This window comes from Lipophrys pholis, assembly GCF_963383615.2.
Source record: "Lipophrys pholis genome assembly, chromosome: 12".
NCBI lineage: Eukaryota > Metazoa > Chordata > Actinopteri > Blenniiformes > Blenniidae > Lipophrys > Lipophrys pholis.
Window position 1 is genome coordinate 22,549,018 of NC_137641.1, and position 11,352 is coordinate 22,560,369.

Genomic DNA, 11,352 nt, shown 5'->3' on the forward strand with positions numbered 1-11,352 from the left:
TAAAGCTTCTGGTCCTCATTCAACCTGTAAATAAATAACAAAGCTTGGGGAGCGTCAATGTTGCACCTTATTATGTGTTATGTGTATTTATTTTATCAAGCATTCACCAGAGATATCAGCACCAGCATGTTAACAGGTTAGCTTAGCATTGCTGGATCAATTCACCAGCACACAAAGGCATCTGCTCAGTTTTCTGGTTTTGTTCTGTTTGTGTTGTTTGTTTGTTTGTTTTTTTGGCTGTAGGGTGGGTTGAGGTCTTCCAAAATCAAAGCTTTGTAAACAAAACAAACAAACAAACAAACAAAACAAAAATCCCCCCCAAAATAAATATATAGATATAGATATAGATAAGGTATTAAAAATATATATATGCATGTTTTTTCTCATGTATATTATTTATACAGTGCTATAAAAAAAATATATTTTCTGCAGCTAAAGTCAAACAACAAAAATCTCAAACACATTATTTGTTGATGATAAATGTCTGATAATTTCTTACTTTTCATTCTGTTTGTTTTTATTATTGAGGTGGCTCGTTATGTGGCTTCTTGCGATTTGGTACAGCGCCACAGGTTGCATACGGTTGGATTGTAACTCTTTTCTTGTATTTCTGGAATAAGCTAAATGTTTCAGTCTCAGAAAGCTCGATATGTGACTGTGGACAGAGAGCCGAGGCGCTCAGTTTTCTATCTGCCATTGTCAGAAGTTGTTGTCACATCTGCACCACCAGCATGTATCTGCTGAGACCCACAGATGGATGCTGTTTTGGTTTAAGGGCCCTGCTGAGAAAACCACAACAGACTGATGGCAGGTATCAAGACCTGCTGATAACAGACGCTCTAACCTTTAAAGCTGCATTTCTTTTTCTCTCTCTGTGGAGAGGAGTGAATCCTACCACCACATCCTGTCAGCCACACATCATCACCGCCTCAATGAGACTGCTGCAAACATCAGCCTTGCAACAAGCAGAGCAAATGATAGAAAGAAAGTTTTCCAGCAGAAGAACTGAAACCTGGAAGAAGAAAAAAAAGCAAGAAAAAAAAAAGATATTTTGTGAAATGTATTGAAGTCAATGAAGCTGAGGCACTCCAGATTGGAATCGTGCTCACATTTGTTTTTAGTTTTTTTTCTGCTGTCGCCTGTTTAGCAAAAAAAATAAAAAAATACAGTCACAATCGCCTGTCCCTCACTGATGCCGTTATTGCCCAACCGGAGCTCTCCCACCTCCTCTCTCAGTGGGTCAGCTGGGCCCAGGGTGTGTGGGATGTTGCTGTATGTTGAGGGAGAGGGAATCTGTGTGAAAACTGTGTAGGAGAGGCTAAGAAAAACATTACGGCCTGGCAGCAGTGTTGTAGGGAGTGGAGGATGAGGAGGAGATCAGGGGGAGCAAGGGAGGAGGAGGAGGAGGAGGAGGAGGAAGAGGAGGAATACGGGTATGACAGAGGGGAAGGTAGGAGTTTGTGTTTGCGTGTGCTTGTGTGAATGTGTGTGGAAAGGGGTGGGGGTGGCCGCTGAGGTAATAACGCTGGGAGTGTGGTTAGATCATGTTCCTCTCCTGTCTTCTCGTGCTGTGGGTGGGGCGTTGTGGTGGGGCCGGCGGGAAGAGAGGGAGGGGATGGAGAGATGAAGAAAGACAGAGAGAGAGAGAGAGAGAGAGGGGGAGAGAGAGAGAGAGAGAGAGAGAGAGAGAGAGAGAGAGGGGGGGGGGGGAGGGAGAGGTAGGAGGGGATCTTGCGAAAGGCGGGTGGAGGGGGTTGAGGGATGGGCAGTGCTGACGGTTCTCACTAAAAGCAGCACCAGCGTTACACCCCTGAAGTGGCAAGACTGGTTCACATGAACTTTTCTCCAGCTTGTTTCTCTGATCTCCCTTTTGTCTTTCAGTCACGCTCATAATTAGACTACTTTTTACCGTTTAACACTGGTTTAATTTAAATCAATAGAAAAAAGAAAAGAAAAAAAAAGATCTAACAATATTCAAATGAAACGTATTAAGCCTGAACAGGCTGGCAGAAAATCTGTAATTAGTCACTATTTCTCAGACCATGGCAACAGTGTTTTCAATAGACTGCATTTAACTAAACGTGCTTCGGTGCATCTGGGGACTTTTGCAGAAACACATTTGATAATTGTGAGTTCATTTTTAGACATTCTGGACTGGCGGCGTGATATTATGTTTGCAAGGCAGTCCACAGTTTGGTTCACAAAGAAATATTTCAATAAATACTGAATGAGATGTCATAATATTTTGTAGAAAATGTCCACAGTCAACTCAGAATGAACTATTTGCACAATTATCAGGTTTAATTTTGTCATTTACACAGTACTTTACATTCTGGCAAGAGCACTTCCAAACAATCAGGACAGCAAGACAACACTCCAAGTATGTTGTGTGGTATCTTGTAATGGTAGTAGTTATAACATTATAGTCCAACACTGGTTAATTGTCCCTTATTCTTACATTATTTTACACACACACACACACACACACCTCCGTAGATACATAAAATAATTATCTGTGCTGCTCCTCTTGTTCTATTTCACACACATACTGTAAATACGTACGTCAGCTCATGCTTGAGGATTGTTGGTGTGTTCGTGGATTTTATGTGGGTTTCTTTTATGTGACATACAAGACAACTTGAATTTTACCCAAAGGAATGCGCAAAATCTATTCTATTCTATTCTATTCTATTCTGTTCTTGGTCAAGTTCTTAAGTGAATGTCACATGCATGAGCCCTGATTTACATGTTGCATGCTCGACAGTTATTACGGACAAAAATGTTTTTATTTGTTCATTTAATGTCAGTTGAAAAATGCATGCATGACTCTATTCATTAATATTTCATAAATTGCATGTGCAATCAATTCTGCATGTGATAATTATGTTGTGGAATAAATAAATATTGAGGAAATCCTGATTTACTGACTAGTCAACCACTGAATTCGGAGAGTTGCAGTTGTTTAAAGGTGTCAACGCCAGAATAATGGGGGTTTCATCTCTGTGACCCGGGACATCAGGAAACAGGAATATGGTGTCAGGAAAATGTGGCTGCAACTTCATGATAAGAGCCTCCATGCAGATTCCTGCAGCTCACTGTCATTAAAACCAGGACAAGGTGCCAGATATGCTGGTGCACGTTGTGCACCTGTGAGCATTACATCACTATTTCGCTGTTAAAATACATAAAATGCCTGCGTTAAATAGGAGAAGGGAAGCTGCTATGTGGTGTCTTATAACCATGTTATATAATATATGCTTAAAGTGCAAAGAATTGACTGCAAAGATGTTTACCGATTGATTTTTAAACCAGAGCCTGTGGATGAAAAAGTGACATTTTTGGAAAAATCTCCCCAAGAAACATCTCTTATCTGCTCAACTTATCAACTGCTAAAAAAACAAACCAGAAACTCATTGTGATGGATGACTGTTTTCTATTTTTCTACACACGGTTTATAACTGCATTCATGTCACTTCCGGGGGCTATGTTGACTGAAGGCTGTCAGGTGAGCATTGTTGGGAATCATGTGAAGCCACAAGCTTTTTACAGTAACTGGAATCACATTTTCTGTACCTTGTCCAGCATTGCAGGTGAGTTAATCCAGCTTCATTTTAGTTTAACACACAAATCTGTTACTTGCAGCAGCAACGGAGGTGATTTATCCAGACTGCAAAGTTGCGCAAACAGTGAATATATTCAGGATCAGCTTCCAATTTTGCTTGTGAAGTATGTATTAGTAATAAATTGTTTCCCTCACACAACCTTAATTTCTGGAGCCACATGGCTGCTTTTATATTGCCTGTATGTTTTGAGAGAGATAATGGGAATGAACAAAAATGGTAATTTATTGGATTAAAATGTGTTTTTTAATTCCAGTCACTTTTATGAATGAGTCATATTGTCTCTTGCTATGTTAATAACTATTCCATACTTTATCAACAAAATGTTCTAGTTGTATTACTTAATATATATATTTTAAATGATCTATAATACTTCGTTTCTAATAACATTTCTAAAAGATTCTGACTGATTTAGTAGCTTTCGCAGCAGAACTAAGGCTATACTTTCTATAAACATGAAAAAAGTTAGGTGTGTTCTTTTCATGTCATTGAGAATTTTATTTATTTATGTATTTAGTTATTTGTTTGTTTATGGGTTTTGTTTGTTTGTTTGTTTATTTGTTTGTTTATTTGTTTTTATTCGTTCGTTTATTAATTTTTTATGCAACACCACAAAGTTGCACCGACAACTCGCTTCTGCCACTTTTACCAAAACCGATTTGGATGTGTTTTGTTGTTGTTGCTTTTGTTTTTATCTCGATTGAGAGTGTTTTTCTCCAGACTCCAATACCATCGGAGGACATCTGATGAAGTAACAAATTATGCCTGCGCGATGACGTCCAGTCAAATATTGGAACATTTAATTGAATTTGTGTTGATCACTGCAATCACAAGATTAAAATGTTATGGAAGATATGCTTGATACTGATTTGATCCCCTTTCTGTTGTGGTTTTTCAGCCTCTGGGTCAGAAAATGTCAATACTTTAATTCGTTGGTCTGAAATGTTAAAAAGCACAAGTTAGTGCCAAAAGCACAAGACAAGCGCAGCTACAGAAACCACAGTCACATTTGAGAAGAGCCTGTTTTTCATTCAGAAAACTGGGTCCTTAATTATTCTATGGTGTATGGCTGAACCACTGGTCTCTCAACCTGACCTTTACCTTTACCTTTACCTTTCTTCACTTCTTTTATTTTCAGGTAATCTTGGCATTCTTCCTGCTTCAAACGTTTTTTTTTTTTTTTTTATGGTTATGATGGCACCTCTGCCTTGCCTTGAAAGATGAATACTGTTGTCTCTAGCCCCTAAATCAATTTCAACTTGTCTTGTCAATTCCCCTTGTCACGAACACACACACGTTTGGGTGCGCCAGTGCAAGTTGTGTGTTCCATTAGTGTGTAATGTGCATGTGAGGGTGTGTTTGGGCTCGGGTCAGGGTTAGTCCCAGGAGGGTAGAAGTTATGGCTGAGTTTGAGGTAAGTATACTTGAAAAGCACTTGTTCTCTGCTATCATGTGAACGACCTTTGTTTCTGTGTTTGCTTTCAAACAAGACCGGCAGCTCGTGCTAACAGGACTCGGCTCAGTCGAGCTCCAGTTGCGAACGTTGGTCTGAGGTCAGTACTTTTGAGCGCCGCCCTTACACATAGCAGGAAAGCCATCTGTTTACTTTGGTCTCACACCCACAAAGTGAAGACTTAACACAAATATCAAACAAACCTTCAGCTACTCCACTTTTACCCCCACAGTGTAAATACCATGAAATCCTCTTACATTGGTGAAACCTAGAATACAATTTGTTCTTGAAGGAAATGAAAATTCTAAATTCAAGCAGTGTAATTGTTTGTAGTTATCTATACCACAAAAATCACAGCTCTTTATGCTGTAATAAAAGTCTATACACCACATGATGATTGTTCCCTCATCTTCTTCTTGTTCTTCTTCTTGTTCTTCTTATTATTATCATTATTGTCTTTAAAAAGGCCTGCTGTGTTGCTTTATTGGCTGAATAGGCAATTAAAAACAATGATAAATCAATGCACAACACTGGAACAACTATGTTCATCTACACAAGGTTACCTTTTGGAAGTAGAGAGCCCTTGCTTTAATTTCAAATGCACATACTGTACATCAGCTGCATCGGACTGTGTATTTCCAGCGCACTGGATACTTATGACAGTGTCTTTATTGATGAGTTCAGAATAAAACAGTAAGGTCTATTGTGAGCCCGATAACATTTCTTTCTCGGAATAGGTTTTATAGTTACATAAACTTCTAAATCTGTAAATCCCATAGACAGGTCAAACCTACCATTATGTCACTCCAGGTAGATCAATGAATTCATAAATCAATGCTGAATGTCTCTGAAGGAGAGCCATGATGAAACGCTTCATAAAGTTTCTGTAAGGAACTCATCACCTTGCCACATAAAGGCTCCTCACGTGGGAAATGTTCGTATCTCAGGCCGCAGTCATATATGTTTTGAACCTCTGGAAGCGAAGAGACCTGCCGAAAATGTTGGTGATGTTGTTGCAACCTGACGCCTCCTACACACACCTACACACCTCTGACCCGGGTTAGCTTGATGGACTGTTTTGTTACTCTTTACAGTAAGAGAAAAGGTAGGCTAAATGCTCAAGGGAGGAACAATTGTTATGGTTTGTTATGTAAAATACCCATTTTGAGTTTGCGGCAACAGTTTGAAAAGGTTGATTTTCACATTTCTGGTTGGAATGTTGCTTGTTTTAAATGTTTAAATTTGATATATTATCAAAAGACACTTTTTAGTTAACGTCCATGCCAGAGTCTGAATTCTAAATGTCCAATTTTTTTTTATAAATTATCATTTAGGAACTGACAAATTTCTACTATTTAATTTGGTTGAAGCAGTGCAGAGCATTATATATGTATACGGTTCCTCTTTCCTCATCTGTATAGCACCTATAGTTGGCTTTGTGGCGTGTTTCTTTCTTTTCCTCTCGTGATGTGTCATTACGCTGCTCCTACGATCACCAACAGCCCTGAACATAACCGTCTCCACAGATTGTCGGCACACTTCTCTCGTCAAGCCGTGGGGACAAAAGATCCCACACATGGGGAAAAAAAAAAAAACAACAACAACATTACAACACAGCAAATGCTCTTGATGAAACAGATTCCATCACCCAAAACATGGCCCGTAAGCAGAAACAGGTCTATGTGACAGATTTGGTGGATGGGATGGTGACACCCACTCCACAGGTGGCATGATGAAAGCAACAGCAGCCTGTGGGTGTAACTTAAGAGTTGTTGTTTTTATGTATTGTGGGCCCTTTTTTTTGGCTTCTCTCTTTTGTTGCATCCAAAGGAGGAGGTCTCGGTACCCTGGACTCCGACCTCATGCGTAACGAGAACAGCAGGTTAGCAGACGTACGCACAGACATGATCAGAAACCCTGATTTTAATCAGCGTTTGGACGTGATGTTTATGCATGTCGTCAGGAAGACTTGTTTATTCCAAATATGAAATTGCACAAGATTATTCACTTTTTATTTGGCAAAAAAAAAAAAAAGAAAAAAAGAAGAGATTATCAGAACTCTTGGTTTGCTCTGCTGCACTGCCCTTGATGTGTCTCCTCCTGCTTAAGTTTCTCAGAGGCCCCTGTAATTAACAGGGTGGTAAACCTTGCCAACGGATTTATGCTAATGAATTTGAACCACCCTGTCATCAGCCGTGTTTGTTGTAAGCAGCTAGGAGAAGTCATTTAAAAAAAAAATAAAATGCTTGTTAGTTTGAATTTATTTCTGCCTTTATAGTGCTCATTTAGATTATTACTTCTCAGCAGTTACCACAAGCCAGCTGATTCAACTTAAAGTATTGTCTAACAAGCCTACGTTGTCATGTCGAGTTAAGCAATGAACACAAAATTAATATGTGGATGTTGCACATATTTTTCAAGATGAAAAGTTGCTTTACGCTGTTTTTTTATGATATTTTATGGAAAACACTTGCAGATAGTGTTAATGTGCCATAGAAATAAAGGTAGGTTGAGTTAGGTTGTGCATTTCAAGTTATACACACTCGTCTGATGACAAAAATGAGCATAAAATCTGAAGGTTATCAATATGTTAATAAACTGAATCTGTTTAAGTTAGGCACAGTGTGCTCCATCTATCTTATATACCACTTTAATAACATTCTGGGTCAAGCGGGGCTGGAGCTGATCCCAGTTGTCTTCGGGTTACAGTTCATCACAGGATGAATACGGAGATAAACTCAGTCTTTCACAGAGGAAACCAGAGTACCTGGAGGAAACATACAACCTGTTTCCACCAGGTGATTTTCTTGCTGTGAGGTGAGAGCACTCCCCACTACACCACTTAGGCACGGTTCATAATTCTAAGGCCCTTTTGGAAACCAAGCTTATATTCATGCATATTTATGGAGAGTTAAGGCAAGAGCTCTTTATTCAGAGAATAACAACTATGTACCGCTATATAATCTGAGGGAAAACATATGACTCAGGATTAACCTGCTTTAAACAAATGGTTTGGGAAACCTTATTCATTGTGAAAAAAAGAAAAAGGAAAAGAAAAAAATTCCACCTCTGCAAATGTGTCAGTTCATTTCACACCACAAACACATTCAAGTGTCTCACCACTGACTTGCAAGGTAATTGCACCACATCTAAAATTTGCAGTTTACATACACATTCCCTGAGTCGACACCAGGCAAGGTTTTTCCTCGAGTCACACGGCGTTGCTCTTTTCAGCCTCCCCACAAAAGATGTATATTACAAAAAAGATAATCATAGTTTTGGAGTCTCGTCCCAGAGTCTGAAATCTCAGCGCGAGAGTTCTCAGGTGAGAACTGCAGGTTTGTTTGAGCAGAGTCTCTTTACCTCATGATTTCAGGTTCTTGTGAAAAGAAAATCAAAAAAAAAATCAAAAAAAAAAAAAAAATCAAAAAAGTCGAACTCCATGGATTTATCAGGCAATATTCAGACGGTGCAAATTTGCAGGAGCTACTTTTTGCACCACAAAAGCAGTCAAATAATGGCTTTCTCTTTTCTGAGGACACGACACTCCTTGAGAAAGGACTGAAATGATGACACCTCGGCTGGGTGTGGACGTCTGTTAACAAATGTGCTCTCCATTCTGCAAAAGACAAACCTAAAAAAATAAAATAAAAAGGCAGACCTAATTTAATCTCAACTCACCTTGGTTTGCACTAAGGATGTTCAAAATATAATCCACAATTAAACCTGACAAAAAAACCAAATATTTGCTTTGGCTACCAGCAAAACCTGCCTGCATCCCTGTATTTGCGCGATGCCGAACACTGGAGACGCAAGTATTTTCCCTCCTCTAATGCCAGATCACAACTCAGTGGCTCATCGATTTGCACTTGCAGCAACAAATGTGTGATCTAACTCCTGGTCCTTCCTGTGGGAAGTTACAATCTTCTTCCCCTGTTTGTGTGGCTTTCTGCCAAAATACATCTAAGAAAGTTCATGACGGTGGCTCACCACGTTTATTGACATTGAAAGTCGAGTTACAATTATTCTTGGAGTGAATGCTAATAAATGATCTTTTAAATGTGGCTACATTTGTCTTTAAAGTTGTCTCTTGCTGCATTTATTGCGTTGCAAAGTACGAGCTGAAGTCAGAACCTTGATGAAAGAGTAAAAGAAAACTGCAAAAGGGAAAATGATGCTTGTGTGTCTTTGGCAAAAACTGTTTCAAATGTATATGTTTTTGTCAAAATGTGTTAATCATATCTACAGTACGCCATGTACTTCCTTCTCACAGCGCATTTGTAACAGTCAAACATGGAACATGGAAGTTTTGATTTTTAAATTGTTTTATGAATGATAACAAACAGGATCATCATAATTATGATCAGGTTTTGCTCTGAAGTGAAGATGTGTGTCGTTCAGGTAACGCAGGTAAATGCAATCAGCTCCTGTACTGCTGGTCCGGTCTGTGCGTTTCAGCGGTTGCCGTGGTTACACAGCGAGCCCTCGTGTCATCTCGAAAAGTTGAAGCACCATGAAGTTCTCGTGTAAGTTCTGTCACCCTCTCACCTCGGTGGCACCTCCGTTGCCATGCGTACACGGTCGATAATGTAGGTGGTGGGGGCAGCCGATTTATTAATCATCACGCGACCTCTTATCAGATCACGAACTCATGACTGATGATTGTAGGCGACAGTAGTGATTCACCTGTGTTCATTGATCGATTGGTCAAAAATGCTTATTTTTACTCAACATTTCTCCTACTGTCAACACAAACAGTTAATATGAATAATTAAGCAACAGTAAAATTTTTCTTCTTTTTTTTTTTGTCATCGCAGAATCAGTTGGTTATAATATCACTTTTTACGTTTCTGACTACAGACCTGAAGGTTTTAATTTTTTCTTATTATATGTTTTTGGTCTCCATCAGTTACTGAGGGAACATACAGGGTTGTCTTCAACAGTTTGTTTTTTTTCCAGACTGTAAATGCTTCAAGCTGAAAACGATGCTATGACAACAGTGAGACTGAACCAAATAAAGGTATGAAACTTTAAGAAGCAGAACGCCAGGCAACAGTTTAATTCAAATCTGTTACACGGTTTTCACCATGTTAGCTGATGCAACACTTTAAATAATAAAGAATACCCAGAGTGTATCTAGAAAATATGGCAATTATGTATTTATCCATGTGTGAGGTAACCAGTGACTATACCCAAAATTAAACTTGTTAAAAGCACAAAACACCTGTGATGTTTCCGAAAAACATTTTAAGAAATGTAATTAACTGTGTTTGTAATTAATGGAGGTCAGTACGGTTTGTACGGCACAATTCTATATTGCACTTTTGGGTGTTCTGCCATTTATAATGCGAGGCTTCTTCTATGCAGATGCCCACTTTTAATGCTCTTTATGGCGTGAATCCATCTTTGACATTTATACAATATAGAACCATCTCATCTTGTGATTTAGGCTAAATAAAATACCATTACTCACACACTTTGGCTGTTGGCTGTTCAACTATGAGGTTAAAACAACGAGATCTGTAAGCATTGGTCTTAATGATCAAGAGCTGACCTTTGCACAAAAATAACTGGTCACAAATCACTGAGGCCAGTAATGTGTTGCGAATAATAATATATAAAATATATTATTCGCATATAACATGAGCCACCGTCTGCATCACAGCAGGATGGATCCTGGTTGGAACCAGGTGGTGGACGGGATCGACCTGTGTGAAGTTGCCCTGTTCTACCTGTGCGGTATCTCCTTGTGTGGAGGAGTCGGAGAGGTTCAGAGGAGGTAAAGCAATAACAAAGGTCTTGCGGTCAGGAGGGATGGTGTTTCTCCTTTAAGTTTTGAAAAAAGCCATTATGAACATGTGGTTGATGAAAACTATGATTTACGTTGATTAAATCACACATTTTAAACAAATTGTATGTGTAATGTATTATAAGTGTAAAGAACATAAATCTGAAAACTTTATTTGTTTCAGTTATAGCAAATGCATATTGTAATTTACAGAAAAATGTATTAATTAAAATCTAACTAGCATGAGAAAATGTCTGCTTTTATTGCCTCGGGATCCTAACAGTCCTTCACAATAATTACTTTCACTTTAAAAACAGTCTGACATTCATGAAAAGAAAAAAAGACTAATTGGTGAGAGACGATGTTTGTGTAACGTGAAAGTTAAGGGACTGCATTGTGGTTTCAAAACTTTCAAAACCCCGACTGGTTTGTGTTTTCACTCAGTTGCTGGATAAAGTGGGAGATGTGTTTCCGCTGATCGTCCATCATTG